This window comes from Ursus maritimus, unplaced genomic scaffold (assembly GCF_017311325.1).
Source record: "Ursus maritimus isolate PB19 unplaced genomic scaffold, ASM1731132v1 scaffold_1, whole genome shotgun sequence".
NCBI classification, from domain to species: Eukaryota; Metazoa; Chordata; class Mammalia; order Carnivora; family Ursidae; genus Ursus; species Ursus maritimus.
Window position 1 is genome coordinate 15,631,490 of NW_024423343.1, and position 26,518 is coordinate 15,658,007.

Below are 26,518 nucleotides of genomic sequence, written 5' to 3' on the forward strand. Positions count from 1 at the left end.
TGGGAATGGTTTATTTGTTGAAAGCTATTTTGTTGTGGTTTTGAAGAGTTTTAGAACTCAGAGAGTGATAATAAAATGGATCTATTTCTCTTACATGTAAAGTTAATAAAATTATCTACCAAATTGGGGATGTCATTCTATTACCAATTTTTCTTCTATATAAGTGCTTGGTTTTAGTGTTTGGCTGTCAGTCAGAGAAGTTGAGGAAAGTCATGTCTACACCAGAGATGAACTTTGAGTCACCACTCATTTCACCTGCTTCCTGCATTTGTCATGCAACACTTAAAATCAGTCTCGGAGAACAAGGAAGGCATTTGATGTATGTTCGTGAAGAACAGGTCAATCTGTCCTTGGCTTTTTTATCATTTATTAAATTTATATGGTTGTACGTCTTTGGGTCCTTTCAAAAACATTTGCAAATGTGCAGTGTTATAGGGTTTCCAGGTCAATGTTCTGGCCCATGAATTAAAAGCTAAAATATTGGGAGCTCAGAGAGGGAAGTAGAAGGTAGGAAGTTTTGCTTTTTTCCCCCTGTGCTTTCAGTGAAGAAAGGAAAACCAACCCCTGCTCTGCTTCAGAAGGGGATGATGAGAAAGATGTTATAATCTTGGTATCTTTTCCTCCGAGTCTAGAATTTCACTGCAGAGTTCCAATGAACTTTGAATGCCCTGTCCTCATGTTTTATAGAAACTGACATGTATGCCGGGTATTTAGCATGTTTTTTTTCCTACCCATTTTCTAACATTGAGAATAGAATGAACATTTATTTTTTATTTTTCTAAAAGATTTTATTTATTTACGAGAGAGAGAGAGAGAGAGAGAGAGAGGCAGAGGGAGAAGCAGGCTCCCCACTGAGCAGGGAGCCCAACTCAGGGCTCTATCCCAGGACCCTGAGATCAGGACCTGAGCCGAAGGCAGATGCTTAACCGACTGCACCACCCAGGCGCCCCTAGAATTAACATTTAACAGTTACTAATGAGTCAACACGTGAATCTCAAATATAACCAAAGATTCAACATGTGAATCTCAAATTGGCAGAGATTGCCTGTAAAGCGCCTGGGTTTTCGAGGGAGGTTGTTAAAAACAAAGATCCTGGACATCTTGGCAGCCTCCTCTCTGCATACGAGGTCTGCCAGAATAGTTCAGTTTCTCGATCTAATTTTGGAAACTTTGGAGTAGATAAATCTAAGTCAGGTGACTCCTTAAAAACTGTATATCGAGATGAATATCCAAAGTTAAAGTTTATCGATTAAGTAATTTTAGGAGTTTTGCTTTGAGACGGCACATGTTTGTGGCTACCTGAGTTCATTTTCATTATTTATACAAAGTTTAGGTGGCTCTATGTGATTTTACAATGGTCCTAAGATAAGTATGACTCAAATTTTATGTGGCCAGAAATACTTTTTTTTTTTGGTTCCTCAACTAAGACCTTATGGTGTTAAAATATGGCCACATGTAAATGAGAAGTAGTTATTTGATTTCTTACACAGAAACACAGAAATCTTGCTCAGTAGAACTATCACAATCCAGCAATGATAATTACAATGCTTTATTTTTGTATGGATCTCTTACATGTAGATTTCATGAGCCACTTCCGTGTTGGGATGGGCTGCAGAAGGGCATTGCTTTCCCTGCCTCAGAGATGAAGAAAGCAAGACTCAGAGAACTTCAGTGACTGATCCAAGGCCACTGAGTTAGTAGGAAGTAGTAGAATCAGGATGAGAACCTCATTCCTGAGGCCAATGTGAAATGGCATTTTGCTTTTAGATAAAACAAATTCCTACGGAATATCTGTGAGAATGATGACTCCAAGATACTGAACTTCTGATTCTAAGGCAAAAGTCATTTGATTTCTTTTCCCCCATTAAAACAAAAAGGAAAAAGACAAAAGGGCTGAATTCTGTAGCACCAGCTCTGGCTTTGAAATATTTTTAAAAAAATTATGGGCGGGCGCCTGGGTGGCACAGCGGTTAAGCGTCTGCCTTCGGCTCAGGGCGTGATCCTGGCGTTATGGGATCGAGCCCCACATCAGGCTCCTCCGCTGGGAGCCTGCTTCTTCCTCTCCCACTCCCCCTACTTGTGTTCCCTCTCTCGCTGGCTGTCTCTATCTCTGTCAAATAAATAAATAAAACCTTTAAAAAAAAAATTATGGGGACTTGCATTTTTTTTCCCCCTCAAAACACAATCAGTGTTATTTCCCAGAGTAATTTCTGTTTGGACTAGTAGTTATAAACCCCTTTTATTTTGATGTTCTTAATAGATGCTGATTTGTATCCTGCTATGCTGAGTCTTTATATTCGATATATCATCTATTACCTGCAAAGTGCTTACTTACTTTGTATAATCTTTTGGTCTTACCTTTTGATCTAGATATAAAACAGGCAGAAGCAATGTGATTCCTGTCTTTAATGTAACACGATTCCAGAAATTCGAATTTCCATGTCAGTCGCAGTCAGAAGTGGGGAATGGGTTTATTCAACAATGATGTTTTGTTGGATAAGTTGTGTTGGTTGCTTCCAAGTGTGTGTATGTGTGTGTGTGTGTGTGTGCGCGTGCTCATGTGTGTGTTCAGCTAGAAGGAGTAAGAGCAGGTTTTCCCTTTCCAACAAATCATGCTTGCAAAGTAGATCTCAGCTGCTGTAGATAAAGTAAAATACAGAATAAATTTAGTTTGAGAGAATTTAAAATTTGAGATGAATTTTTTAAAGGAAGCCATAGAAATACACATCTGCAGGAAAAAGTTGCCTGATTTCAGTTTTCTCGTTGAGCTCAGTTTAGCGGCTCACTTCACACAGTATGCCTCGGGGGTTGAGATTTTTATAGTGTGTGTTAAATCAGCACCGTGCTTTCAATCCCAGATTTGACCCAAGAGAATAAGACTCAGGAAAAAAAAAAAAAAATCTCAGTGTTACCAGGAAGAGAATTTTTTTTAAAGAACTGAATTTCAGATCCACACTTTAAAAAGATACAGTCAGCAACCCAATACAGCTTAGAATGAAACAAATTCCCCATCTGCCCAAAACATTCTCTCATTGCAAACAATATACAAGGTTTAGGAATCAAGTCTAAAGGTTAAAGGTTCTTGCTGGCAAGCCAAAGAGGGAGGAAAGAGGTATATTGAAGCATGTCAGTTTCCAGATTCTGGGGTCAAGCTGTCCTCCTTGAAAGGAACAAGGCATCTTCAGAAAAATGTGATTATCAAACAAGGGGTCAAAGTTTATCTCTAGGTCAATGAAAAGGGGGGGGAGGGCCATCCTTCAGGCTCTGAATATAAGCTTTGTATTTAAATAAATTTGTGGCAAGGTATTCAGTTTTTCTTTTAAATTACCCTGGAGGCTTATGAGAGATTATTTAATAATGGAATAAAAATAGTTCTCACTTATCGTTAACATGGAGTAATACCAAGAAGAATAAAATAAAGCTTCACATACATTACGCAGCTCAGTCGTCAAAACAATGCTGTGAGGCAAATATGCCCACTTTGTGGATGAGAAACTTGAGGCTCAGAGTCATGAGCACCTCTTCTCGGGTTGTAGATAGGAAGGGACAGATAAACACAGTTTCTTCCACCACTGTAGTTCCTCAAAAAAAAAAAAAAAAAAAAAAGGATGGTGGGAATGTGAATTAGTCCTAATTTGATTTAACATAAAAATGTGCTCCAGAGCACTCCAGAAAACCAAGTCGGTTTTGGGATGGAAAGGTGTCTCTCGACTCTTCTTTTTTGAAGCGGTCCTTTTTTCTCCTCTTTCCCCCAGCGGGGTCAGCGGTCCGCCGGGCCCGTGACAAAGCTCCTCTGTGCCCGTCTGGGTTCCCACAACCGGCGGGGTGGGAGCGCTCCGAGCGGGTCGGGACCGCGGCCGGCTGCGCCAGGCGGCCCCCTCGGCCACAGCACGGCCCGCTCCGCGCCCGGCCGCGAGCCTTCCAGCCCCGCAGGCCCCGACTCCGCGGGGGGCTCGGATGCGAAGCCCCCCCCCCCCGCGGAGTCACCACGACTCCCCATTGTTTCTTGGGAAAATACTGCAGGGGGAGTTCTGGGCCGGTGGCCCGCAGCGTGCATTCCTCTCGCCTTTCTTCCGACAGAGGCATCGAGACAGGTAGTTTATTTGATGACCTTTGCTACCCCAAAACGAAGGATGATTTTGCAACAATGTCTGGAAAAGAGGCAGTTGCTCAGTGGAGAGCTTTGAGAACAGGAGCCGCCATAATTAGCGTGATAAAACATCAAATAATGATTTAAAAATTCACGAGCTATGCAGGTTTTCATGTTTCTGGTAGCTGTAGGGGCAGCGAAAGAATTGTTCTGCGCTTGTACTAATGCTTACAACATGAAAGTGTATTATTAATTGGCCCTTTATGTTTGGCTGCATGAGTTAAAAGCAAAGGAAAACAAAATCCATCTTGAATTACCACGATGGGCAAACTCCCATAGTCGGACAAAGAAGGTGAAGAATGAGAAATTCTGAAGGTCTAAACACGCTGAGCCATTTGCTGAACAAATATTTGTTGTGTCCCAGTTGGGAGAAGGCACTCGGAGACACTGAAGTGGAGTGTAGACAGTTTAAACTGTGTATCTACGTGGACGCTCCCCCTCACCCCGTATCCTACTGTTTTCCTCACCAAAAAATAGACTGTGGCCTGTCGCGCCCGTCTGTGCAGCTTCTGTGAATATTTTCCAGATTTTACTAGCGTATTATACCGCATGCTATATCTATTACTAGTTATACTTACTGTCTCCAACTTGCCTTACGAAACAAAACGATCTCACCACGACAGGGTCCACGCCCACGCTGCGGGGTGAGCCGAAGCTGAGAGTTTGGTGTTGGGGGACCACAGGCGTGCGTTCAGAGGGAGGGCCAGTCGAGGGACAGGGTACGGTTTCAAAATGGAGAGCCCGTGCCTCTAATTCAGGGACTGCTTTCTGAGATGGAGTCCGGTTACTTTCCCTAAAACAAGTGGGGTAGTCGAAGCATCCCATTAAAAGTCCCGTATTTGTATTCGCTTTCGGATTTTTAGGGGAAGGAGATTTGTAAGATCGTCCGTTTAAACGCCACAGTTACATATCATATTTTATGTTGTATTTATGAGAAATGGAGACTTCCAGGCTACTAGGGAAGAACAGTTAATTCCTTGCAGTAGAGAAATCAAAGAGCAGTTTCCGAGTCTCCCGGGCTGAGCCTGGAGGAGGCTAGGGGGTCTTTGTGCCTGGGGGATTGTCTCGGTGGGAGGGGAGAGGGGAGCGGGAGGCATCAGGAAGCGCCTTCCCCGGTGTGAGCCGAGGGATCAAGCAGGGACCGCAGGGGGCTCTGAGAGGGAGGGGTGGCATTAGCAGCCGTGAGGAGGTCCGGCAGGCTCGAGGAATCTTCCAGGGGATGGTGAGCACGTCCTTGGGCTGGTTGGAGGGAAGAATGGTTTTCTGTGCGCAGAAAAAGCCCTTCACGGAAACTCTGAAAACACTTCGGAGAATGTGCCCGTCTGCCGAGCCGGTTCGCCCCCTTGGAATGTGATTGGTTCTGGGACGCTCCCGGTCCCAGAAGGAAGACAAGAGTCCAGGGGCTCTGATGCTTCCAGTGACAGGGGCTGGCACAAACTACAGGGGGGTGATTGCTCATTCTCAAGTTGGGCTCTCACAGCTGTGGGTGAAGAACACCATCACTGCCCAATTATGGTCGTTTTCTCGAAGGCACTGGAGCTCTCTGGAGGAAAGCATGCACTCTATCAGTTCCTGGAGGAGTTGGGGTGCCCATCTCTTTTGTGCTTTATGTTCATCAGAGCTGTCCTAATCACAACACCGTGCAAAGTAGGAATTCTGACCCCTGTTTGACATGTGAGTTCGCTGGGTTTGGAGGAGGTCCATACTGGAGAAAAATGACAGATCCAGGATTTGCCCCTCTCTTACTCCAAAATCTAGCCCCGTGGTTCACCAACTTCATGGAATCTACCAGTTACAGGTAAGAGAACCTGAGTTAGTATATATAAAATGCTCCGAATGTTGACTGACATGGTAAATGCCAGACAGGTGTTCTTACTCTTACAGTTAATTTCTGGGCTCCTTGCTTAAAAGAACATTGCTGGGATCAATTTCAGATGATTCTGATTTTGCAGATCTGGGGTGGAGCTTAGAAATCATCATTTTCCACAAACACCTCAGGTGACTCTGATGCAGATGTTGGTAGATGATTTGCATAATATTTCCATTTAACTGATGCTAAGACTTTGTCACCTGATGAAGACTCTTTAGCAAGGAGCTCCTGATGCCCCTTCACTCATCTCCTTGAGACCTCGATCATATTTAGGGAGGACAGACATTTTCTACCAGATGGTTCAAGAGCAGGAAGGAGTATCTTACTCATTCTCAGTATTAAAAATCAGATCCCATGACTCATGTTTTTGAAGACTATATAGTCCCTCTTTCTCTAATGAAACCTGTCAATAAGTCTGGCTATTGAACCAAACAAAATCTCTATTTCTTTTAATGTTGCAACATGCTCGACTGAGTTGAGAATAGAACGTCTAATAGTAAACCTTAAGCATATGGGATTCTGTGATTAATGTGTGTTGATATTATCCAAGATGTTTGACGTGCTTATATTGTAGAGTGATAGGAAAATGATATGAAAATAGTCTCGAAGAGATCTTTGAGTGTTCTCAGCCAGCCACAGTACTCTCTTGCATCCTAAGTAATCATGGCATTGATCTCTCCATCCCAAGATGGATCTCAGAGTTGCCTTTGTGATAAAATAATACTCAGATTTCCAAAGGTCTTTCTGGACATCTCAGAGACCCTGAATTTCAGACCTTCAGAGTATAACCTTGTATGTGTGAAGCAATGATGGTGCTTATTGCAGGAGGAAGCATGTCAGAACAGACAAGCATATTTGAGTCCAAAAAACCAGTGTAAATGTAAGGTGAGACAAGTCTGTGACAGCTTCCTTCCCCCCACCCCTGCCCCACTCCCCAGCAAATAACATATCCACAGAACGCAAAATGGGATTAGAAGTCCAACTATTATCTGGTTAACCATCTAACATGTCTGACTGAAAACTTGAAGTGAAACTCTCCATTTAAAAAAAAAAAAAACATTGGCAATTGGCATTTCCTGGAGATTGGATGTCAGAATTTAAAAATGTGGTATTTGCAAGGGTGTGAGCTCTGATCTGTTCCCCTTTATGCATGTATTGCTTTGCACAGAATCGGACATAGAGTGGGCACTAATAAGCATTTGCTTAATAACTAAAGGTAGAATTAGAGGAAAATTTTGTGATGAGGTTTTTAAAAAACTTTAACTTCTTTTTTTTTCCTCCCTGGAAAAGAAAGCGTATGTCTAAACATATGTAGGGTGTAGGTTATGTCCTATCATGTGGACTCTGGTTATATGTTTGACAACTTGTCTTATTATTATTTCGGATGGCGCATCATCTAGGTTGACTCCTGTAGCCAGACAGGGTCTTTGTTAGCATGAAGGTTTGAATCCTTGAATCACACCCCAAAATGTTTTTGGCGTTTGAGAAAGTTAGCAAACTGATGTCAAACCGGGATACACACTTGATACTTCGACACTGTAGCTTACCTTTATTTTAGATTTCTATAATACTCTCCATTTTTCAGAGTCAGGTCACACCCCTGTAAATTTGTTCCTCACGATCACCTGTGGATTGTTATTACTTCTTTACAAATGGGGAATATGAGAGCAATGCAGTTTAGGCAACTTGCCCAATAGACCGTCTGGGTTGAGTCTAGAATCCTGGGAATAGAATACCACTTCTTTCTTTTGTGCTGCCTCTCGCTTCCTTGTTTACCAGATAGGTAAATTTGCTGCCCTGGTAGTGGCTACGTAGATAGAAAGGATGGGGGTGGTGGATGGGTGGGGGGGAATCAGGACAGAGGATTAGGGAGTGAGTTGACAACTGTGGTTCTAGCATTTCTGTGGGTGTAGCCAGTGAGTGGTTCATGGCAGAGGTCACCGAAGGCATCGCATGGAGATCCAAGATAATCTAAGAGACTGAAGTCAAAGCAGGGTTCAACATTAAAGTAACCATGGCAGCAAAACTTCAGATCATCTGGAAAACTGTTGTCCAATTAAATGTGTTTCATTGTTCTCTATCTTTCTGCAAACTGAGCAATGGTGTGTTTCTCGGGTGTAATTAATCCATGAATTACATTTGGCATCTGCTGTATAAAGTGGAGTAACAGCACAGAGACCTGGGCTTTCATGGGAAAAAGTCCCCCACAAATCTGGCTTCATTCATGCCTGGACAGGGGGAATGAGAGCAGCAGGAGAATGGGGAGGCACCCTTCCATCCACACTGCAGAAGGATTGGGACTAGCGTCATGCCGTGGAAGAGTGAGAGTTCGGACTCTGTATTTTGCCAGCCCTTGGATGGTGGTAGTGATGATGGGCTTTTGTCGTGACAAGGAATGTGGGGGTGAAGTATGGCACAGAATTTATGAACATGAGCATCTACGTACATTATGTCAAATCCACTTCCACTCCACCCCAGCTACGTAACTGTGTCTGTGCCTCAGTTTTTCATCTGTAAAATACGAGATGATCATAGTGTTCATTGGCAGATTAGATGAATGAGAGCAAGTCCAGATGCCTGACACGGTACCTGGTGCATAGTGAGTACCCACACAGTGTTGGTTATTGGGGCTATATAGTGAATATTTTTGGTTTTGCAGACCCTTGGTCTCTGTCAGCTTGCCTTTGTAGAACGTGATCATAAGAAAAATACGTACATGAATGGGTCTGGCTCTGTTCCAATAAGCTCTACTTATGGACACCAAGATTTAATGAAGTGTTCATGTGCTGATGTTATTCTTCTTTTGATTTCTCCCCAACCATTTAAAAATGTAAAAACCATCCTTAGATTATAGGACACACAAATACAGGCAGTGGTTTGTGTTTGGCTGATTCCTGGTGGAGACCTTCATGTCTTCAATTTGGAAGAAATTCTTTCATTCCCTAGCACCACATCTGGGTTTGTGGTGGTGCCCGTCATTCGAGCTCTTTCTGTTGGCAGCTTCTGGTTAGGCAGCAAAGCGTGTGATGGGGTGTCAACAGTCTTCCTCACTCACCCCAAACTGGCTCTCCAAATGGAACACTTCTAGAAGACAATTGAAGTGATGGGGGTAGGTGGTCCATTAATGCAAATGTGCGTTTTCACTTTTGTGGAATCTTACCAAAGTCGGCTCCAAGTTTCATGTTCATAACTCTTTTTTTTCTTTTTTAAGATTTTATTTATTTATTTGACAGAGATAGAGACAGCCAGCGAGAGAGGGAACACAAGCAGGGGGAGTGGGAGAGGAAGAAGCAGGCTCATAGCGGAGGAGCCTGACGTGGGGCTCCATCCCATAACGCCGGGATCACGCCCTGAGCCAAAGGCAGACGCTTAACGACTGCGCCACCCAGGCGCCCCCATAACTCTTTTTTATATGCTGTGTTAGACGTGCTCTGAGATAAACAGAAATTAGTGTTTGATCTATTTACAAGTGAGAAGAAATGTAAAGAAATCTAGTCCCGTGTGAGTCATTTGGGGTAAAGCTATATGGGATCCTAGATCACATTCAGAATTTAAGAAATCTCCGATGAGAATAAAGCCACATCTTCAGATGCAAGTAAAGAAGAAATGCAAGGAAATATTTGGCTACATAAAGCTCTAACATCTGTGTGCCTAGAATAGCCAAACAATTGAAAGAAAGGCATTAGTTTTCCTTCTAACTTTGTGATTGTCCCATTTCTTCCCCTTCAGTTTCTAGAGCATTATATCTGTCCTAAGTCAGGTGCGAGTCTCATTTTTCACAATATTTCTGTCCAAGTCTCTGTAGTGCAAATATTTACTAGGCAAGATGTTACAAAGTTAATTTACATGCCCAGCATTTTTGTAGGGTGTATGATTATTACTCTGGTATTTTTTCAAGTTTGGGAGGGGGCTAGTGGTGTCATCTTTTAGGTACAAAAAGATTTCACATGCTGGCTAAAAATGTTGCATTGACTCACAGGGTCGTTTGCAAATTCTCTTAAAAATACCCAGGCTTTTTTGAGGATACTTCTCAATACCAGAACTATTTCCATTATTATAAAAGTAATACCTATTTATTGCAGAAAAGTATTTAAAATAGAATTTGCCCAATCATTTCAATGCATTCCTTTTGAGGCCTAATAAGTATGAACAACATGCACGTGGAGGCGCCAGACTCGTGGTAGTGACTTCACGAGGGTATCCCCACACTCATGAGATCGCTACCGAGGCTGTGCTCCAGGTTCCAAGATACTTCCTTAAGGTTAGGAAACAAATCAAATGGCTTTCCATTATTTATCATGAAGTTCTCTGAACTCTATGATGTGCATGTCTCCAGAGTTATAGTTTATAGGATGAACTTTATTCATAGGCTGAGGAAGTGGCTACCTCAAGGCTTAATTTCAGCAGGATTGGGGAAGAAATGCCATCCCCCACCCACTGTGGAAGACTCTAGGTAGTTTATAATCATGAGTATTGGTTGACTTGTCTGTCCCTGCTACTTGTGATAGATTGGGGTGTCACTGCTGCTGTTGAGGGATGTTGACACCTTTGATGGCAGGAAAGGTGGCTGTGGAACCTTTCACTTGTGCTTGCATTTAAGGCCTCTCTGGTTTGACCAGAGGTGCGTGAGCAGAAGTGGGTTTACAATGAAGCGGACTTCAGAGCCTCTGCTGGTAAGGACTCCTTTCAAATTCCTGCAAAGGGCCCCAGCAATGTGTTCCATGGTCACGTGATTTTGTAAAACATGCAAAATTAGCCTAGTTTTGTGTTCTTTTTTTTTTTTTTTTAAAGGACCCTCCCCCCCCCAAAATGTAGAAGCTGTAGGCTCCATGAAACATCGATCTATTTCTAGCTCTATATTTTCAGGCTACTACCTCAAACTTCTTTGGAAGGGGAGAAGAACATCTTTGTTGAGAGATATGTGGGATTCTGGAAGTTGAGAGTTAATCTTCTCTAAGGCCTAAGATTGAAGAAGAAATTGTGAAAAGGAGAGATTTCCTCTGGGAAAGGAACTTGTAGACATTGTCGGTGTCTTCCTGTATTCAAAGAAAATCGAGAAGTTTGGGGACAAAGAGGGGCAAGTGTCTTTAGTTGATCAGAGAAGAACCTCTTATACACGCATGTTTTTATTTTCTAGAGAAAGTGAAAGGCTTCATATGATGCCATTTTAATTTAACATTGGCTAATAAGTTTTGTACAATTGGTGCTGCAGTATCTACTATAACAATAGTGACAATGTGGTGGCGATCATGATGACAAAAATATGTATGTTTTGTGAATGTTACAGTTTACGGAATACTTTCACGTGTTTTCCTCTCATTGGTAACTACTGAAGCCAAGAAAGGGTCTCTTTATCTATGGCCCCTGGATGTCTCTCAGATTAACTGGAATCCTATGAAAGATTGAGATAGGATGGTCTCCATGTTTCTCTCAATTATTCTTTCCTTATTTTGTGATAAAGCCGTGACACCATCAGTCAGTTTCCTTCTTTTGTCAGTTCTTCAGTATCATGGCGTCAAAATAACCAGAAACTTGGACACTTGACGCCATTGCTCTTAGAACGGCCTCTAATTTTTCGCTTGCAAAACGACTCAACTGGCAAGCAAAGAACCAAGATCCCTCAAAACCTGCTCTTAGGCAGGAGGTGTTTGTATTTGTTAGATTTGTCTGTATGAACTTACTCGTTGCTTTTCTGACTTCTGACTGTTTTTGACCCTTCAGATGAAAAAGCACTGTGGGACCCACAACTAAATTTATACTAATTCAAGGAAGTGGTCAGTCTTAGAAATGTGGGGTTGCAAAGGAGTTGACCTCAAATTTTGGTCCATGACAAGTGCTGAATGTATGGAAAACATGAAGCGCTCTTGAAGTGCAGAGAAGGGAGGGGTAGCGGTGAGTCGGAGGTTCAGGGCAAGTTTTGTGGACCTGGGTTTTGAGGCCTCTGTGGACATCATGTCAAGATGGGCAGGAAGGCACTCCAGATGGACGAGTGAGTGAGGGTGGAAAAGTCAAGATATGACCAACCCTTGGTCCATTTTGCTAAGCACATGGGATTCTGGAAAGAAGGTTTATTCCAGTCCAATGTAACTTTAAATTCCATTCAGTGAACCTTTAGCAGATTTTTGCGCACGTGTTCAACTTCACGTTAATTAATAACTTTCTACATTTTAAAGCTGACTTACTCAGAAATACATAAGTCATTATTTCTTATAAATATGATTATTAGTGATCAACATTTGAATATACATGTTACTTGAGTGAAGAAATTTGTGAATGATACCAAGAAATAGATGACAAATCATTTTTATGCATTTTAAGAGGGAAGACTGGTGATTATCTTCCCAGCACTGAATTGGCTGACGCCTCCTTGGCTTGCTAGGACTTTGGTCAAGTCTTTTTAAACATGGTGAGTGTCAGTTTTATTTTTAAGAAAAGGATAATAATGTCTAACTCACGGAGTTGTAATAAAGATATAATGAGGTAAACAATATTGAAAGTCAGGAACAAAAACAGCATCATGTGATGGTTAGATGTATATAGAATGGTTGAGAGGCTAAATGTTTATTTTCTCCCCCAAGCCCAATTTGAGTCCAAAGTGCTTCATCTCATTTCATCATCTTTATTTTCTTAAAAAAATATTTTATTTATTTCAAAGTAAGCTCTACCCCCAACATGGGGCTTGAACTCACAACCCCAAGATCAAGAGTCACTTGCTCTACTGACTGAGCCAGACAGGTGCTCCAGATTCAGTGGTTCTGGTAGGGGGACCCTAGCTACCATAGCTGATTGGAAAACAGAAGTCAATTCAGCCACAGATCTGCAGAAAATTATGAATTAAAAGTGTGATACAGAGGTAAGAACCAGAATTTAGAATTCACAGCTCTTGAGTTTTGAGATTTAACTCTGCCGCTAATAAGCCAGGTGTTCATAGACGTATCATGTCAGCCATTTGAAACTCAGTTTTGTTTTGTTTTTAATCTGTAAAGCATGGTCTGATGGTGATTTAAAGTGATTTCTTGCTTTTCAAGTTCTATGCCAGGCATCACATTTAACAGAAAACATGATCACTAGCAAGTAGTGGGAAAAAAAGATCTTAAACACTGACGTATTCCTAATTTCCCCCCTTGCCATTTACATTATTATTTACCTGGGATGTTGTCTTGCCGTGCGCTGGCTGGTTTTCTTCTGTTGGTTTTCTTCTCCAGCCACTGTCTGTCTCTCTGCACAGTCTTACGCTCAGATATTCACACACTCTTTGTGCTCTGGCTTCTATCAAGGAGAAGGAAGCATTTTAGGGGCCCCCTCTTAGTTACAGCCTTAGGTTAGAAAGGTAGATGAGGATTGAGAGGGATGGTCAGTAAAGACAAGCCCCTCTGATGCTTTAGGTCTTTGACAATCTTTAATTAAGACTGGCTTATTTGTAGTGAGATGTATGGGAACAGCTTCCATTTTGAATGAATTATATGCCAGCATCATGTGAATGCAATGTGAATACATGCCATTGATCATGGTCCTCATTATATAGAGATGGGCAGATGCTCATATTTGCACAATCAAATGTATCTACAGGTCTATGTGAGCAAACTGGAAGGAATAGTGCTGCATAATTTCAGAACTCAAGTTAAATTGTCACACATCAATAATACTAACAACAAAGGTAAATTTATTTGACTATTAGCTGGAGGGAAGAGTTTCATTTATCTTTTTAATGTGTAGTTAATCAAGAAAGAGTTTTTAAAAAACTTACGTCTTGTTACTAATATACAGAGAACAAAAGAATGGAGAGAAACAAAGTAAAGAAGTTTGGTCCATCTATATCTAACTTTCACTCCATCCATCCATCCATCCGACCAATCTATTTATTTAATCTCCTTAATTTAAAATCAGTAGTGATTGTTTTGGATTCTGGGATTATCACTGTTTTTTAAATTTTTAAAAATTTTTAGGCACTGCCCAAATTTTATTCTATAATATACATTTATAATGTGAAAACAAAAATGGACAAAAAATAGGAAATATATGTTGTCCAAGACACTCTTCTTAGGAATAAGCTTACGGTTGGGTAGTGAAGAGTAGGACTTGAGTCTGAATGGAATTAAATATTGGTATTGTCCTGACGTATTGATGGGGTGATTCCTAGTTAAAAACACGGGCTAGCGTGGGTGGGAAACATGAGTAGGACTATCTTTGGTCTGCATCCAAGAAGGTCTGTAATTTATTCAAAGCTGCCAAGGATCAGGACATGTTTTCAGACCCTCACTCTCCCATTCCTGTCCCTCAGAGCAGGCTTTCCCAACTCAAAAGAACTTGTCATCAGTCTTTTGGGAAAGGAGTGCCTGGGGTCAAACCACTGACTCTGAAATTACTTTTACTGCATTACGACTCGCCTTTGCTACGATGGGAAGTTGACCCTCTTCTCTTCTCTTCGTTCTTCTCTCCTTTCCATTACCCTCTTCTACCTAGCACTTCCTGATTCATTTCCCTTCAGTTCTGAAACATTGTTCCTGAAAAGGCAAGGCAGTTGTCCAGTCATATAGCAGCCGGCTACTGAAGAAATCCTTGGTATTTTTTTTTCTGAGATGGGGTGCCTGACCTGTTCACATCGGCTGTGGACAGTAATCAAGATGGTCAGAGAGTGAATGGCTCCAAACTGTATTTCATTTTGCTGTTTAGACACGTATCAATAGACATAAAAGAGGATGAGAATTTGCCTCCAAGCAAACAATATTCAACGTTCTTTCCCATGGAAACCAAAATGAATGTTGGTGTAAAGGAGAGGCCAAGTATACTTCATTTCTTTTAGGCTAGTTGCCTGATTTTTGTTCAGTCAGCCTTCTTGTTTAGGCCCTGAGGTACTCGGGAGCACAGAAATTATTTACATTCAGAGCTGCCTTAATCATTGATCCCACAGCACAGGCACGTGTCCCGGGCCAGGAGGAATAGAGCGCCCTGGCCAACATTTTGGATTTTTAAAGGAATTAGAAATGGAGCAAGAGCTGAATATCCTTTTAAGTGGGCACATACATCTTGGCTGATTATGGGCAGAATCTTCAGAAGAGGAAGCAGATGACGCATTGGACGATGCTCTCATTTCACAGATTTGGGAATTCCGACAAAATTTTAGTGATCACTTTTCTCCTAGTCTTAAAATACGGAGAGGATTTTCCTCATGCGTTTCCTTTGTGCCTGGTGGGCTTGGACAGTATGAAGGTGAAGGTAGGCAGAGAGGGCTACATTTGCTGAGGACGTATTGTGTGTTGGAAACTGTTCTGTGATTTACAAACTATCACCTTTCCTTTAAGTCAGCCTTGGAAGCAGGTGTTTTAAACCACATTTTATTAATGAAAAACTGGTTCGGAGGGCTAAGCAGCTCTTCCCAGATCAGAGAGGAAGTGGCTGAGTGGGCATCTGAGGGAGATCGACCTGTCTCCAGAGCGTATGTCCACCAAGACATATGTCTTTGTTTGCCCAAACCTCTGGAATCACCTCTTCTGAGTTCAATTGTGACTATTGCTCACACCCAAAGAGAAGAAAACAAAATTTTCAAAAAGCAGCTGTCCCCATCCAAGGGTGGTGATAAATCATTCATATCACCTACTTAGTCATCTCGACTGGTTTGCCAGCCTCCCACACCTGAGCCTCCTACCTTTGCAAGACGAAGGGGAGAAATCACTGTCTCTTCTTCATTATCCCTTTCCTCCCAGCCTCTGGCGAAGTCCTTCTTGCACAGTGGGTATTCCGTGAATGATTTCTGACGGTGAGCCTTCTCTGTGGCCTCCAGGAAAAGAGTTTCCTCTTTCATTTGTATCCAGTTATTACCTCTCCACCTTCCAACAAGCCGAAATTGACCCAGATAAGATTTGGATTTTCAAAACAAGCTTCCTGGGCTGCCCCCTTTTTTCCCTTATGGAACCCCGTAGAACACAAAAAGCAAAGAAACAATCTTGAAATGCCATATGGGAGGTGTCAGTGAAAGCATTTATGCATTAATTTGACCTCTGTATTAAAGATCACAGGCTCACAGAATCTATGGCTCTGTTATTTGGTAAATAATGTATCTAGGTTTTTCAGCCTGGAGAGGCCATTTAGTCTTCCTGTTGCTGCAGGGCATGGCTGGATTATCTTCTCTATATACCCCGACTTTGCCTCGGAGGAGAGAGCACTGCAGTGGGAGCGAGGTGATTTGAGTTTTACACTCTGAGTTTCAGCTACATCCATGATTCATACTTGCATCCTTGGGGCCGTGGACAGTATCGGCCACATCTGAGGCAGTCCGTAACTGTTCACTGAAGGATCTGTGATTTGGGGCAACCCTCCTTGCCTTCTGGGCTTCAGCTACAAAATGCAGGGACTGGCCTAGGTTTCTGATGATTCTGCAGTTCTGTCAATGCTTTTCCCTGGTATATCCGGTTTCTTAGTCACTTATCTCTTTACGGAGAACTTTATGGAGGTTTCTGGCACAAAAAGTGTCAAATTTACTTTTTTCTTAAATCTGCCTTTCTTCTCTTTTCCCAAACATCTCCTATCATGCTAATCTCTGCCAAATTTAGTTGTCGATAAAACTGTTTAGGTTTCGTATGTCTCTGGTTGTCTTGTCTTAAGAAGGGTGGCAAAAGCATTCTTTTGTTTTCTCTCCCCTGAAAGGCACTTTGGGTAACTTGTTACCTTTTTTCTGTGTCCTGTTTTGGTTTATTTGTTGCCTTGAAAATGACTGGTGCACATACTAGCACAAATAACCAATAGTGGGAAATAAAGAGGAAGGCGGGGTGGGTCTTTCTTGTCGACCGTGTCACGAGTCTAATTGTGTCTTATTTAAAGCTCTGTATATATAGCTGGGGTTTACGTTTTGTAGCCAGAAATCTTTGTTAGTAACTGTGCATAACATAATTTTCACACCCACCAACCACCACCGAGAATACCACTCACCTTTTATGGTCATGTTTTCACAACTGATTTACAGGGTTGGCTGTGACTTCTGAGTCCTGGCAGGGTAGACCAGGAAGAAAAAAAAAAAAGTGATGATATTGGCTACAGTTTTTCTTCCAACCCACATCAACTTTACTCCTCAAATGGCGATGTGAATTAGATCTTATATTCGATATATATGCTCTTATATTTGGATAACCTCTCTGCGTTCTCATGGATCAGGTAGGGTACATTACTCCCTACACCTCATTTTTCTTTCTCATCTGTAAGATGGGGATGACACTATGCCTCCAAAGAGGGTTTTGGGAAAAATGAAAGAAAATGGACAGAAAGGATGAAGGAAGCAGGGGTGGGCTATGGTAGGCTGTCAGTCCGAATAGCAGCTTGTCTCCTATCACTATTGAGTTAATCTTGCCCAGAATGTTGAAGGAGCCATCACTAGAAGGGCTTTGAGAGATCTGTGTTCTGTCTCTAGTTAACCAGTTTACACAGGAATGATTTCAGAGGTAAGTTGCTCTGCATGGCACTGGATGAACCACACTTGGACCAAAAAATGTGGTTTCAATTCAGATGCGGTAACAAAAACATAAGCTAAATCTCATAAAGCAAGTCTTTTGCAACGTGGTTTTTCTTTCCCTATTAAAGAGATCCTTTTCTAAAGGAGGACGGTGAATATGTTTGGGGGAAGTGCAGTGGCTAGACACAATTATTTCTTAAGCTGCTTATTTTTTGTTCTGATATCATTGGTGACAGTCATGGTACTCAACCCTGAATGAGAGCATTTCTAATATTCTACGGTTCTGAATAAATAAGGTGTAAATGGAAGAAAGGTATGTAATTACCACGTGGAACATGATCTTGTGGTCCATTTCTCAGGTTTGTTTGTTTGTTTTTTCCATTTGTATCATCTTAGAAATACATATTTCACTGTGAGAGAGTCAAAATTGCCTATTGTTCTATCAGATTGTTCGCAGTGTTCTGATTTTTTGCCCTAACTCCATTCTACTGAATATCTATGAGTTGTCACATTTTTAGCAAGTAGTAACTGTGTCTAGCTGTGCTGACAAAATGTCCCAACCTAACTGTTAATAAGCATTGTCATTTTAAGCATGAAACAGTTTAGCTAATGATTTATCTCTTACAATGCAGCACTCAGGGCAGCTGTATGATTTGTCTCTTTAGCAAGTCAAGTAATTTCTTTAACAAAATGTTAAGCACAGATGGGCCATAAGCTGTCAGTTAACTATTATTGTGTCTGCATCTGCTTGCTTTCAATGCACTGTTTTATGCATTCAGCCAGTTACTTAGCTGCCGCTCTGTGAAAAGCTGAACCTACTCTGATTGGCAAATAAAATGTTCATTTGTCTCTTCTTCCTATTGTTTTGTTTTGGTAACACATGTCAGCAGCTCAATTACCCAGTTCATTAACAGCTCCCAAAGGACATGATGGCCAGCCCATGATAAGAGGGTAATTGTGGCACATATGGTCAATAATGGCCTCTCTCTTGGCAATTGTAAATAAAAGTCACTTGGCTCTTTTCCTTTCACGAGAACTACTGTTTTCCTGTTCCCCTTCAGTGTGCAAATTACCTTTCTTTGCTCCATGCAGTCCAGTCCCGGTGAATCAGAACCTAGCCCCCTGCTTTTAGGGCCATGGAGACAGAAGCTGGATAGAGCTCTGGTTCTTAATTTTAATTATGACTGACTTTTAAGCTCTTGAGGGGGAAACTCTTATCACGGGAGACTATTCTTAGAAAGCTGTTAACTGATTAATTAGTTAACTAATCAGTTTTCCTAATTGAATAGCAACACATTTTCTTGGGGCTTTCCTCTCTTTTCCTCTTTGAAATGCTCTGGTGGCAGTTACCATGGAGTTGGAAAAAAGCCATTAAAAAAATTGCAAATAAAAATCATTTGCAGGGGTGGGGTAGGGAAGTGAGCCTTCATCTTTTCTTGGTGAGAGAGATTCATTTTATAAAAGCAGGTCTTGTCTCACACACACACACACACACACACACACACACACACACGTCTTAAAATAAAGGGTTCCAGAAGCTAGTGAGTTCTTCTGGGTGAGCGCCAGGGTCTCTGAACAAGCCCTGATTCCTCCCTCCCCTGAAGCCTTTGCAAGGAGGTGCTCAGTTTGGTTGCTGCTCTGTCAGGGGAAGAGAAGGGGCACAAGCACGTTTTTACTTCAATGTATTTTTACTAACAAGCACCACTAGCCGGGCTGTGATGACGAAAGGGAAAGCAAGCCTTCCTTTCCAGCTTCGTGGTTACAGAGGAGGCCTATTCAGCGAGGACGGGTCAGGTGATGGCTGTTGGGACAGAACTCCATGCGCAGTACGATCTCTCGGTGTAACGTAGACAGAGATCCAGCGGGCACCTCAAATTCAAAGTTATTGGGGCCTTAGGCTCTGGGGTCTTTGGGGCCATGCTGCTCGACGCCCTGGAGGCAGCTTGGCCGGTTCTGCCAGCTTGGCTTGTCAGCCCTTATCTTAAACAAACACCCAACGGTCTAGTTGTGCATTCGCGATGACGGCCGGGCGGGCGCGCAGCGCACGCGGGCTTCCGGGACGCCGCCGCCCGCCATATTCATAACCAATCTGTACTCTCCTCCCGGGGCAGCAGGCACTCGGGGAGTTGTTGAGTGTCAGGGTTTATTTGTGCTATTTTGATTAGCACCAACCTGGCAGGAGCTTATTTTCCTTCTAATGACCCCGTGCTGTGAGAAGGCGGCTTCCGAGGGAAGGACTTGGGTCAGAGGGGAGGGGAATAGCGTTTCATTTCTCCAGCCCCCAAAATGGGGACTGCGGGGGAAGGAGCAGGAGTGGGTAGATGGCTGGAGGCTCTTAATGAGATTTCGGGTTCTCAAAAGAACCTTTCTGCGAGAAAGCCCAGAATAGTCTTGCCATAGATGGTCCTACCGTTTTTTTGGGGGGGGGGGGGTGAGGGGAGGTCCTTGTTAAAAGATTATTTGGAGAAGTTGTAGAGGCAATGGAAACAACACAAGACCCCCACACCCCCAGATGGACCACTGATGAGGTTATAAACCATTTCTCCTAGTTCCTCAACTCACAAAATAACAGCTCCTCAAATCCTAGCTCTGAGTTAGGAATTCTGGGAAGTTCGCCTTAAGGCTTGTGAGTGCATTAGGTCACACACACTTTGTAGACCTACCTTTAGGTTCTGTCCTAAATCGTCCGTTTGTTCCTTTCAGAGGTGTATCTCTTTCCTTTTCTTGACATCTATACAATTTAAACACACTTAAAAAAAAAATAATGTTGCCGATTACTTCTCAGCTTGTGAATTAATGTGGAAGAGAAGCTTCCAGGTGCTGAAGTCTCTCAACTGGCTTGGATTAACCCCTACTGTGCATCCATTTCAACCTCCCCCCACCCTCCTCCTCTGGAAAAAACACACACACACACACACAAAAACCAACCTCCCCTTTCTCATCCACTCCCGGCTTTCTTTGTGTCTGCTGCTCCCTGCCAGGCAGGTGTCAGAGCCCTGAATGAGGGTAAATGCCCCGTTGATGGATTCCACAGATGGAGCGTGGAAATCGGTAGAATAGGCCTCAGCCACAGGCCATTTCTTGGGATCCAACAAAAGCCTCCAAATAAGTCAACAAAAATCCCAAAGATCACAAAGGGAAAATGTCATTTGTCATTTACTCTGGGTCTGTGAGGGAATATCAGTCTTGCTTCACTCCTCCTGGCTTTCACCCGAGTAAACACGAGAGAGGTCATTCACATCTCTCTCAGTGTAAAAGGGCCACTTCACATCAGAAAACAGTTAGCTGTCCCATCGTCCCCTTCACATTGGACGGTAAAACTCACAAACACAGGAGACATTCTGCAATTACCCAAGCAGGTGCACCAAACTTCGAGTTGACCTGCCTGCCAGCTACCCTGAAACCTTCAGATCCGGGAGGAAATGATCTCAGGGAGCTCTCAATCATGATTCCTATTTTTATTTTATTATTATTTTTTGAATCAGGGAGACACAGCATTAAGTACAAATGCTGACAGGTCTAGCTTACAAAGATTAGCACAGACAGAAAGACCATCTGATTTGGTCTGGGGCTATCTTTGAGTAAATGACCGATGACTAAGGACGTCAGCCTCGGAGCCCGCAGAGAGAGAGATCTCCCGCCCCCACCTCTTCTGTGTCTGTAAATTGCATTGTATTATATCTGGGACAAACATAGAGTTTAAATGGTTGTCATGTTTTGATTCTTTAATTATTCAAATGAAAGGTCTTGCTGAGAAGAAAGACAGTGTGCCAAATTCATGCTTGTGAATTATTTTGTTTCTCCATTTTTTGCCTGTCTCCCATCTCTGAATTATATTGGTCTGGAAACCAATAATTATAGAATTCCACATGACTAAATCCCTATAAAATTGAGGTAAGATCTCATGTATAATAGCGTTAACTAGGATGAAATATTTCTTCAGGCTACAGAAGAGGTCGCAAGGGGTTAACGGACAAAGACATACTCTCTAATTCTGTAATTCCTTCTTTAATTAAACTTCATGGTTGGTCCGCTGGTGGTAATACTTCTGCCTTCTCCTTGTTTGATTTGTTTCCAAAGGAAGATTTGTAATCCTGTGGTATGATTGTTGCCTATGCTTGGTCTTTTTATTTTATTTTATTTTTTTATTTTTATTTTTTAAACTGATGCTGTCCACTTCCCCAAGGTTAATCTTGGGAGTTAATGTGAAATCATTGGGATGACTAAAAATTGTCTCCTAAGACCTAAAATTAGCTTGAGATAGAAAAAGAAGAAATGAACTTTCTTACAAAGCACAGAGCTGAAACACTGAGGTACCTGGGGAGAGACAATATTTTCCTGTGATCACTCTGGGGTGTCAGCTGAATAACTTGTGAATATCCCAACAGATTTCAAGTTATTTGTTCCCGTGCTTTTGTTTGAAAACAGTTTGAGGTTACTTTACAGCACTTGAGATCTTTTCACTAACATGTTTTTAATAGCAAAAAAAGAAGGATTTAGTAAAGATAAAAAATGAGTGATCGGTTCAACTACTTGTGATCAGTAGAATGTTCTGGAAATGGACCCAGGATCTTAGGACCAGGAGTCAGTGATGATTTTTAAGGGAGACTGCAAATGGTCACACTGACTATTTTGTTTTCTTAAATACATTCATTTAATAACTTGGCAAATTGATTCATTTCTTAGAGCTTTATCCTTATTTAACAGCCACACTTGAATATGCAAAGAATTCAATCAATGTTCGTTGAATTGAATTAAATTCAATTAGAAAATTGTTTTGACTTGGTGTATATTAATCAAACTGTTGTGTTTTCATCAATTTCATTTGATTCTAGGACGTTTTTGAAAATCTGGGACAAATGAGAGTAATAGGTGGCAATCAGCTAAATGATTTGCATTGGAATTCCTGTTTGGATTTGTTTCTGGTACTCTTCAAAAGAACTCTGTATTATGTGTGTATGTGAGAGAGAGAGAGAAAGAAAGAAACTCAGCACCTATTTAGAACATACCAGGCTGGAAGAGAGAAAGCACGTCTCCTGAAGCCCTGTAGACCTGGGTCAAATCCTAGCTTCTCTAGCCATGTGATTTGAATGGTGTCTCTGAGTCTCAGTTTCCTTTTTCTATACAATGGCATATTTATTTCACAGGGTTTTTGTGTAGTTACATTGGAAAGAGAGAGAAATCCTCGTTTTCTTGGTAAGGTTTGCTCCAGGTTCATTTGAGACATTGAGTGACACAAAGGTATAAGTCAGAGAATGGATGGTGAGGGGGTTTTGAAAATAGAGTCAAAACTTTCAAAATCTGTTAAGAATATGGATTGGGATAAAATCTGAGAATCATGCAATTTAAAGCAATACAATCTCCACTTAAAAAGCCATGTATTCCTATGGAAAAAAAAGCGCCATGTATTATATGTTAATATGGATTAAAAAATTTTTTTTAAATTTAAATTCAATTAATTAACATACAGTGTATGTTAATATGGATTTCTTATGAGCGCTATTTTGGAATTTCAGGTGGGGAACACTATCTCTAATTAATGAATAATAAAGCAAACTTTGTGAAGGCATTATAGAATATGATTGAGCAACTTAAATGTAACTGAAAATCTCCCCTTAAATTAGGGCCGGACAGCAGAAATAATCCAAAGAGATGATTTTACTGGAGACATTATATTTAATCTTGTTCCTATATCCTCACAAAATCTACAAACTCATTTAGATAACTGTCTTACTGGTGGTGCTTGCAATGTCCAAGTCAGAGCATTAGATATTCTGTGCAGAGACAAATATAATTTCTTTCTGTGGAGCTGTCTGAAAAAAAAAAAAGCCTTGTTTTTACTTTGGGGTAATATTTAGCAAGATGAGGTACTTTGTATCTAGGATCTAAGTTGAATATGTAAAACAGATGGACTTCAACAAAATGATTTTTTTTTTTTGTGCTGTTACAATGGAATGTAAGTATCAGATTTATTTTTGGTAAAAACGGAATGATTCAAGTTCATGGCATTATCGTGTTCTCTGTAAATCTTATTTCTATTGAGTGACATAAAAAACAGTAGTATTTCCATCTTTAAAAATAGCTAGTATTTCCTAGCTGGTAGATTAATCTTGGGTTGCTGACTTAACATATTTTAAAGCCCACATCCTTTTGGGGTGTACAGATGGAGGAAAGTTAGAATTAACTTGTACAACTGCGGCTTCTTATTGCCAAGAAGGATCAGTTGGTTCAGATAACTTTCCAGCAGAAAACTCAGGCAAGTCATTTCCTCAGTGTCTTTTGAAAGGATGCTTTATGGAGGTTTTCCTAGTTAGATACAACTGTTGGATTGCTTTTGAATAAACAGTCTAGAAATACAAGTAGTGATTTGTTAGCTTGTTGACGAAAATTTTATTTTGAGTGGTAAAGGCTGTCCTATTGAACTCCAGACATTCCGAGTCTTTTTAATCATTGGCTGTCGGTGATTCTTCATCTTTTTTTTTAAAATCACAATCTTCTGAAAAAATTCGTAATTATCTCCCAGAAAAATTCAGGTATGTAAATTCTTGCAAAATCTTCCAAATTATTTTTGAGGATTTATACACTCCCAAATCTCATTTCAGTAGATGTTGGGAGACTCAGAAGGGCAGAATTTCCATTTAAAGATGCAAAATAGGGGCAGAGAAGTCAGCGTTGGTTCAAAACTTAAGTTCTACCAGGTGTTTCCATTCTGTCAAGATGTGTTTATTGAACACCTACTATGTTCCAAGGCATCCAGCAGTGAACAAGTCAGAGAAAGGCCTTGAGCCCACGAAGCTTATATTCTGGGGGATGTTGATTTTTAAGATGAAACATGGTGGTCTTGACCCTCAGAATTAACTCTCGCTGGTACATGTACATTTCAGGAGCCCCTTTTCTTCAGAAACTAGAGATGATTTTGATTAATTGACCTGACAGTGCATGGCTCATCATATTTACTTGGGAGGATTTAATAACCTTAGAGACTCCCAGAGGAAACATGAAAATTTCCACATACTATTATCCTAATGGGATCATAGTAAGAGAAAGTGCAAAGATTTAAGGTTCTCACAGGCAGAGGAAGGTTTTGGTCACTCCTTAAATGCTGTTGGTTTTTTCACCTGAATTCACAGAAGACGGAAAAGTCAGGGCAACAGAAACTGGAAGTGGGGAAGGGAAACATTTTATGGCGATTTATTGTCTTAGGGGGAATGAATAATCTGTTTCTTGGGAAGTATACTGTTTATAATTTAAAAATATGTATGTGAAACCATTGTTTTGATAAGTTACAGCAGGAAATATTTTATGTACTTGGGAATTTTGGGAGAGAAAATAATAATCTGGAATATTCTATAGAGGTGGTTCTCAAAGGGTCATTTAGGACCAGCAAAGCTGGCATCAACCAACCCCCAAAACAGAATCTGTGGGGTTGGGGGGGCAGCAGTCTGTGTTTTAATAAGCTTTTCAGGTGGTTCTGATACTCCAAAAGTTCAAGATCCTCTGCTCTACAATGATGCACAAATTATTGCCTTTTTTTTTTTTTTAAAGATTTTATTTATTTATTTAACAGAGATAGAGACAGCCAGCGAGAGAGGGAACACAGCAGGGGGAGTGGGAGAGGAAGAAGCAGGCTCCGAGTGGAGGAGCCTGACATGGGGCTTGATCCCGAAACGCCAGGATCACGCCCTGAGCCGAAGGCAGATGCTTAACCGCTGTGCCACCCAGGCGCCCCAAATTATTGCTTTTTTTTTTTTTTTAAAGATTTTATTTATTTATTCGACAGAGATAGAGACAGCCAGCGAGAGAGGGAACACAAGCACGGGGAGTGGGAGAGGAAGAAGCAGGCTCATAGCGGAAGAGCCTGATGTGGGGCTCGATCCCGGATCGCCGGGATCACGCCCTGAGCCGAAGGCAGACGCTTAACCGCTGTGCCACCCAGGCGCCCCCCAAATTATTGCTTTTTTAATTTGACTCACATTTATCAAACATATACACGTGTAAGTTGTATTGGGAGCTCTTGAAGTTTATAAAGCAATGCACTTTCCTTAGCGTGTTAATTCTCCTTTAAAATATTCCCACACTTAAAGCAAGTCTAGTTTTGTTTCTTTAAGTATCCTAAAATAAGATTTATATCAAATTAGACCACTTTATATCAAATTAGACAACATCATTGAAACACCAAGCGTAATGGCTAACCTACAGTAGACGTACTATATATTATAGTTCCCTTTTGCTTTTATCCACAAGCACTTGTTTTTCTTTAATTTGTTGTATAGATTATTAATCCACTCTCTCAATTTTATAGCTTGAATGTGAATAAATGGTAAAAGTATTAAATACTAAAAAAATGTAAAATTCTATTTATGGATTATTTTGGATGTATACCCCTTTCGGCAGCTTATAATATAATATACTGAGATAGAATGAAATTTTAGAGTTCTGTAGGGCAGCGTTGAGTTTGGGTTTAAGATAAAAGAGAATGCATGGTGTGGAAAACACTGCATTTTGACATTGCTTCTGGCACCACCTGGATCCCCCCAGGTCCTACAGCCTGAGAGTGCAAAGGAGTTACCTTGACAATGACCTTAATAATCTATAATTTTCTGAATTTCCTTCCCCACTTGCTAACAGCACATTTCAGCCCCTTCCCCAGAGGATCCCCCAGTCATTTGGGGGAGATTTCAGAGTGTATTTGGACATGCTCAGGAGCATGGCTGCTCGGGCTCCTGAGTTCTGCTCAGAGTAAGTGTCTGAGAGCCCTCTGATGGCCCTCTGCTACTGGCCCGATATCCTCTGGGAGAGGGCTCTGGGAGAGGGCTGCTTTCCTGCCCGGAGCCCTGTGACTGCTGTGGCCTCAAACCCAGAACCCTCTACAGGCTGACAGGTGCTCAGTTACTGCAAGAACTCACGGGCGCCATATTGTATCTTCAGTGCAAATTCCTATCTAATTTCCCAGTTCCTTCTTCTGTTTCGTAGATGCTCACCCGCAAAATATGGAAGATCTCCTTCCCTGATGCCTGCTAACACAGGCAAATTCAAACTGTGCTGGGGAGAGGTC

At 41.5% G+C, this 26,518-nt stretch overlaps 1 protein-coding gene across 5 annotated transcripts in view; it reads left to right on the forward strand.

Annotated features, from left to right (window-relative positions):
* The window catches only part of PAX3 (paired box 3), a 93,348-nt gene that overhangs the window by 36,278 nt on the left and 30,552 nt on the right, over nt 1–26,518 (forward strand). The gene's annotated exons all lie outside the window — the stretch shown is intronic.